The sequence below is a fragment of the Leopardus geoffroyi genome, chromosome B1, assembly GCF_018350155.1.
Source record: "Leopardus geoffroyi isolate Oge1 chromosome B1, O.geoffroyi_Oge1_pat1.0, whole genome shotgun sequence".
Lineage (NCBI taxonomy): Eukaryota > Metazoa > Chordata > Mammalia > Carnivora > Felidae > Leopardus > Leopardus geoffroyi.
Window position 1 is genome coordinate 111,170,031 of NC_059327.1, and position 7,224 is coordinate 111,177,254.

Below are 7,224 nucleotides of genomic sequence, written 5' to 3' on the forward strand. Positions count from 1 at the left end.
ACATGTTCTTGGAGTCAACACCTGTAAGGGAAGGGAAGAAAGTAAGTTTACGGACAGGGTCTCTTATGTTGCTTCCATATCTTGGCTATTGTAAATAATGGTGCAGTAAACATATAGGTGCATATATCTTTTCAAATTAATGTTTTTTTTCTATTGGTAAATACACTGTCGTGGAATTACTGAATCATCTGGTATTTTTATTTTTAATTTTTTGAAGAAGACCCATGCTTTTCTCCACAATGCTTGCACCAATTTACATTCCCACCAATAGTGCACAAAAGTTCCCTTTTCTCCACATTCTTGCCAACACTTCTTATTTCTTGTCGTATTGATTTTAGCCATTCTGACAAGTGTAAGATGATGTCTCATTGTGGTTTTAACTTACATTTTCCTGATGATGAGTGATGTTAAGCATCTTTTCATGTGTCTGTTGGCCATCTGGATGTCTTCTTTGGAACAATGTCTAATTAGGTCCTCTAGCATTTTTAAAATCAAGTTGTTTGTTTTTTGTGTGTATGTTGAGTTGAATAAGTTCTTTACATATTTTGGATATTAACCCCCTATCAGATCATTTGCAAATATTTTCTATTCAGTAGGTTGCCTTTTTTTGTTTTTAATTGATGGTTTCTTTTACTGTATGAAAGCTTTTTATTTTTTTAAGGCTTTATTTTTAACTAATCTCTACACCCATTGTGGGGCTTGAACTCACAACCCTGAGGTCAAGAGTCTCATGCGTTACTTACTGAGCCAGCCAGGTGTCCCAATCCCAATAGTTTATATTTGCTTTTGTTTCCCTTGCCTTAGGAGACATATCTAGAAAAACGTTGCTATGGCTGATATCAGAGAAATCACTGCCTGTGTTCTTTTCTAGGGTTTTTATGGTTTCAGGTCTCACATTTAGTTCTTTAATCCATTTTGAATTCATTTTTGTCTATGGTATTAGAAAGTGGTCCACTTTCATTCTTTTACATGTAGTTGTCCTGTTTTGCCAGCACCATTTATTGAAAAGACTGTCTTTTCCCTGTTACATATTCTTGCTTCCTTTGTCATAGATTACTTGACAATATAATTTTGGGTTTATTTCTGGGTTTTCTATTCTGTTACATTGATTTATGTGTCTATTTTTATGCCAGTATTATACTGTTTTTGGTACTACTACAGCTTTGAATGGATAGGGAAGATATGGTGTATACAATGGAATATTAAGCAGTCATAAAAAGGATGAGATCATGCCATTTGTGATAATGTGGATAGACCTAGAAGGTAGATGCTAAATGAAATAAATCAGACTGAGAAAGACAAATACCATATGATTTCACTTATATGTGGAATCTAAAAAAAAATTAATAAACAAACAAAAGCAGAATCACACCTGTAAACATAGAGAACAAACTAATTGTTACCGTGGTGGGGGGATGATGGGTGAAGGGGAGTGAGAGGTACAGGTTTCCAGTTATGAAATGAATAAACCACAGGAATAAAAGGTACAGCATGAGGGGTGTAGTCAATGATATAATAGCATTGTATGGTGACATACGGTAGCTACTCTTACGGTGCACATAACATAATGTTTAAACTTGTTGAATCACTATGTTTTACACCTGCAACTAATGCAATATGTGTTAACTACACTGAAATTAAAAAAAAAAAAAAGTAAAAGAATCTTAGAAACTTTACCAAAGGGAAAAAAGAAGACTGGGGAGACGGAAGAGTTGAGTAACTCTGGAGATCAGGCCTTATACTCCTATATGCCAGTCATGGGATGCAGACTTAGTCTGGGGAAGGAGAAAGGCCTTGTGTGAGGTGACTCTCTTTGGCTAAGGGCAATTCCTGGAGTGAACTCAACAGGGAATTGTCAACTGCCTGTTTTCCCAAAAGCCAGGGAAATGAATGCTTGAGGTCTGAACAGAGGTCTGGGTGGCATACCACAGCATCCACTGCAAATATGTATATATAACATATAAATGAGACCTACAGAATAAAGCAAACACACAGTATATTGGAAAGAATAATGTATCCACCAAAATGTCTATGTCCTAATCCTTGGAATATGTGAATATTTTACCTTACATGGCAAAAGGGACTTTGCAGGTAGGATTAAGTTAAAGATTTTGAGATGGGGATATTCTTCTGGATGATATGTGTGAGCCTAATGTAATTATGAGGGAAGGTCAGAATCAGAGGAGATGTGATGATGGAAGCAGGGGGTGGAGCAATGTAGCAGAAATCAAGGAACACAGCAGACTCTAGATGATGGAAAAGCCAAAAAACATACTCTACCCTAGATCCTAGAAAGATCTCAGCTCTGGCAACATTTTAATTTTTGTCCCATAAGACCCATTTCAGATTTCTGAACTTGAAATTTGCAAGATAGTAAATTGGTGTTGTTTTAAACTACTAAATTTGTGGTAATCTGTTATAGCGACAATAAGAACTAATATACCCAGATATCAGAACCCCAGGTTAAGCAACAGAACATAAACCATGCCTCTGAGATGCTTTGTCCAGTCACAGCCCTCTCCCTTTCTACCAAAGGTCACAGCTATTCTGAATATTAATTTTATCATTTCTTCACTTTTCATCATAGTTTTACTGCATATAATATACCATTAATATTTACATATTAATACATTATTAACAAGTATGTTATTATAAATATTAATATATAACCTATATTGTGTATTAATATATACTCAACATCATGTTTTTTGAGATTCATCAATATGAATGTGTGAAGTTATGGTTCACTTATTTACTGCTGTTAATACCTAGTTTTATGAGTATGTGGTAGTTTAATTATCCTCCTATTGGACATTAATTTACCTTCTCACACTTGATTTAATCTAGCACAACTTCTGCAGATTGTCTTCCAAACTGGTAAGGGAAAAGTCAGAGGAAAAGCACTTCAGGGTGATCAGTGTAGTATCACAATCTTTCCCTTTCTATTGACCTTGGTTTCTTTCCTGGCCGAAGAATAAATATCTTTCTTATTTTGATGACCTAACTTGAATGGTAAGTTCCTAGGTGATAGAAATTGTGATGCTAAACATATGTTTTATATTGTACAATACCTTTTACAATGTTTTGCTGGTGCTGAATAATTGTTAAATAATAATAGCAATAAATGTTGTGTACTACCTGCATGTTAGGGTCAGGACCTTTTGGTTGCAAACAACAGAAACTCAACTTACACATGCGGAAGTAGAAAATGAGTTGTTTTGGCTCACTTCTGGAAATCTCTCACACACCTGTGGGAGGAGCTAGAGCTTTAAGTCACATCCGAGGGGTTGAAATAATGTCTTAAGACTCTGTGTCTGTCTATTGCTCAGATTGCCCATCTCTGCCTTATGTCATTTTCAGAAAGAGAATATCATAATGGAAAGATGCCTATTGTTAGCTTCAGAGCTGCTTCATTTTACAAGTCGTTTTTTTTTTTTCAGAAAAAGAGAACATTGCACTTCATCCTAGTGATCAGATATGAAATCTCTGATGATTCAGAGATATTTTGATTGGTTTTGTTTTATAACCAATCAAACCTACCTGCTTTATAAGAACTGAACATATTAGTATGGAATGGATGAGCGTCTTCCAGAGGAAAGGATGCTGAGTAGAAAAGAGATGTCCTCTACCACATATATCAGGAAGCTTTCTAGGCTTAATGCATTTAACACTTTGCTTAATGTGCAGATGCTGAGATCCTAATCTAAACAAAAATAATCTTTGTAAGTATGGATTCTCATAATTAATCTTAAAGCTGCAAATAAAGTTTATATTTAGAGCTTATTAATATTATATAGGTTTTATTTCCTCTTTGATAGCTAGAATGTTATTAAAGTAAATGGAAAAACCTATGCGGCACTGTCATTTTTTTGAATTTGAACCACAAAAGTTTTAAGCTTCAAATACCGATTTTCATAGTATCCATACTGCGAAAAATACATGTGACAAGATTTATTTCACTTTTATTTCAGTGCTTCTCTAATTTGGAATATAGATGTATCTTTTTTTAGTCTGACGCTGATTGTGTGTGTGTGTGTGTGTGTGTGTATGTGTGTGTGTGTGAGTGTGTGTGTTGGGCCATATGAATAGACAAAATGATTGACTAGAAAGAGCAGAGGACTGTGAATAACAAGGCCTGCATTCCCACAAAATTTTATTAATAATGCTTTATAATACTTATGGTGTTGCATTTATCCCCCATGTTGCAATTTATTCTTTTACTTATTCTATTTAGTAATCCAGTAGGATGTAAACACCTGAAGCTCAAAACAAGGATTGTGTTTTAGTCATTTTAATATCCCAAGCCAAGACCAACATCTGGCATATAAAACTCACTGAATAAAGATATACCTAATTACTATTGTTAACATAATAGCATTTACCAAAAATAGCAATATTAGTCATACTTCTAATAAATACCACCTTTTGAGTGACTGATGGGTGCTATGTTCTGCTAGGTACTTTTCAAGTTATTTTATTGTTCATTAAGGAATTTATTAACTTCACTGTCTGCATTAGGTTTTCTCATTTGTGAAAAAGAACAAGTTAGATAATATCTAATACCTCTTCCAAATTGAATGTTTATAGGACTTTATTTTCCTGTTTACTTTCACGCTAAGATTGGAGATGAGTTCTTATGGAAAAGATTTAGACCAAGTACATAATAAAATTTCAACTGGTACACATTGAAATAAATAAATTCCCTATTTATTCACTAGGGACTGTATTCCATATTCTTCTAGCATTTCTCTGTGGAAGAAAGCTGTCTGCTGTTCTGCAGTGGTAGACTATTTTTAAAATTCCAATTAGGGTGAGAAGGACACTCTAGCACTGCTCTCCACACTTTCCTGCTCCCTGCCATTTTTGGGGTTTTACACCCTGAGAACTTCAGAGCAGATCCATGCCTTGCCAGTCTGTAACAGAGTTTAGAAAAACATTTCTGAGTTCGGCAGTAAGACATTCTATTTCTAATTTGTCTTGCTTTTATCATTCCTGTATCCTATTTGGTATCCAAGGTGATTGTTAAAAAAAAATGTTTATTTATTTTGAGAGAGAGAGAGAGAGAGAAAGTGCACACGTGAGCGGGGGAGGTGCAGAGAGAAAGGGAGAGAGAATCTCAAGTAGGCTTCGTGCTGACAGCAGGGAGGCGAGGCTTGATCCAATGAACTGTGAGATCATAACCTGAGCTGAAATCAAGAATTGAATGCTTAACCAACTGAGCCACCCAGGTGCCCCAGTATGCAAGGTGACTTTTATCATAGCTGTAATGTAATAGACTTTGATGTTATTGTAACAGGTGTTCTAGTTGCAAATTTTCTTATCAATAATAATACAGTTGCTTCAAATAAAATTTCACAACATCATTGGATTATTTGCCTGAGAGTGCTTGTGTTACCTTATACTCAGCAGTTTTTAAAATATTTGATGTCTCATGATGAACCATCTTCATTATGCAAGGTTTTGATGGTAAATATGTATGTATTCCTATCCTTCTGCTCTTTCCCCTACTACACGTAATATTCCTCAACAACTAACTACTTTCTTAGACTTTACTTTCAGGTCCTAATGAAGGAATAGGTCTAACTTCTCTTATTTCAATTATAACAATTATGTTGTGAATTTTTTTATCCTTTCTTTATGTGTTCACTTTAAGTTATAATAAGTAATAGGACTATAATACCATATTTGTCAAATTTCTTCTTGAACATATTTTATTTCCATTTGTAAGTTCTCATTAGTTTTTCATACGTGTAAGTACTTTAAAGTTATAATTGGGCAGAGAGAGAGTGAAGGAAGGCCATTCTGGTCAAAGGAATGGCATGTAAGATATAGCAAAGCTCAGAGAACAGAACATATTATGGTAGCGTTTTTCATTTCTTTCAAGAGTTGTAGTGCTTCTTGTTTTTTATCCTTCTGGAATGACCTTGGTTTTTATCCATTTGTCAAGTCTGGTCTTATAATCTAATGTCCATTCTGTAATGTCCTTTTACTTTTACTTTGGTTGTTTTTCTTAAGCTAGTATACATGCTGCCCCAGTGCCCTATATTGCATCTTCTCGATCCATCTCCGATTTCAGCTATAGCTGACATGAACATTTCTGTGCAAGGCCATACTCTCCTCACTCTGACAACATCCCTCAAGCAGGAGCCACTTGTCCTACAACTTTCTGCCCAAGGGCCTTCTCTGATGCTGCTGGAGTCCATTTACTCTCACGTACCGTAGCTCAGAAGTGCATGGTTAATGCTCCTGGGGGGTAATCCTCAGCCAATGAGGAAAATAGTAGATGGATAAATCTGCTTTTTTTTTTTACCTTTAGGCGATAATGTGGGGAGGTCTTCTATACACTTCTTAGGATGTCTTGGTGGTGAGCATTATTCCATGATAGAGACCTGATAACATGCCTTTAAATTGCCTTTCACCTTTCCCATCACACTGTCTCTGCTCCATCAATCCTGCTTTCTGGTATCAACTCCCAGATAAATGATATCCAAATCAACTCCCAAATAAATGGTACCCAAGTCCTTATCTCAAGTTCTGCTTTCAGGGAAAGTCAAACTAACACACATAGCTAAGACTGGTTTCAGTTGCTTATGCTGATACACACCATGCCTGGTTACCCTTCCAGTGTCCCCTTTCACAATTAATGGTACCACCATTAATTTAGTGCACAGAAACTTAGGAGCCATCCGTGAATCCTTCCTTCTTCTTCATCCCCATATTCAATTACTTCACCAAGTCCTGTTGATTTTGTCTCTCGAATGTTTCTTGAATACATCCATTTACCCCCATCTTCACTGCCACTACTTTAGTTCAATTATGAACATATCTCATGTGTATCACTGCAATTATTCACATCCACTCTATCCCTCAATCCAATCTCTTTTCCATATCAAAACCAGAATAATATTTCAAAATTTCTATTATCCCCTACTTAAAATACTTAAATGGCATTCTATCACTCTATAATCTAGTTTAGAAGGTTCTGTTTGTTTAGCCACAGGGAGGGGCTGTGTCACCTCTGGTTAAAGGCCCAGGTCTTAGCTTCAAGGCAGAGGAATTCAATTTTTCAGTTATCTGGGACTTGGGATTCAAGTGTATTTCCTCCCAATAATAAAAACCACTTGGTATACTAAAAAGCAAAAGTGTCTAGGTGAGCCTGTGGAAAGTCGTCATCAAACTAGAATAGCTTCTTACTATAAAGACATAGTAAGTCTGACCCAGATG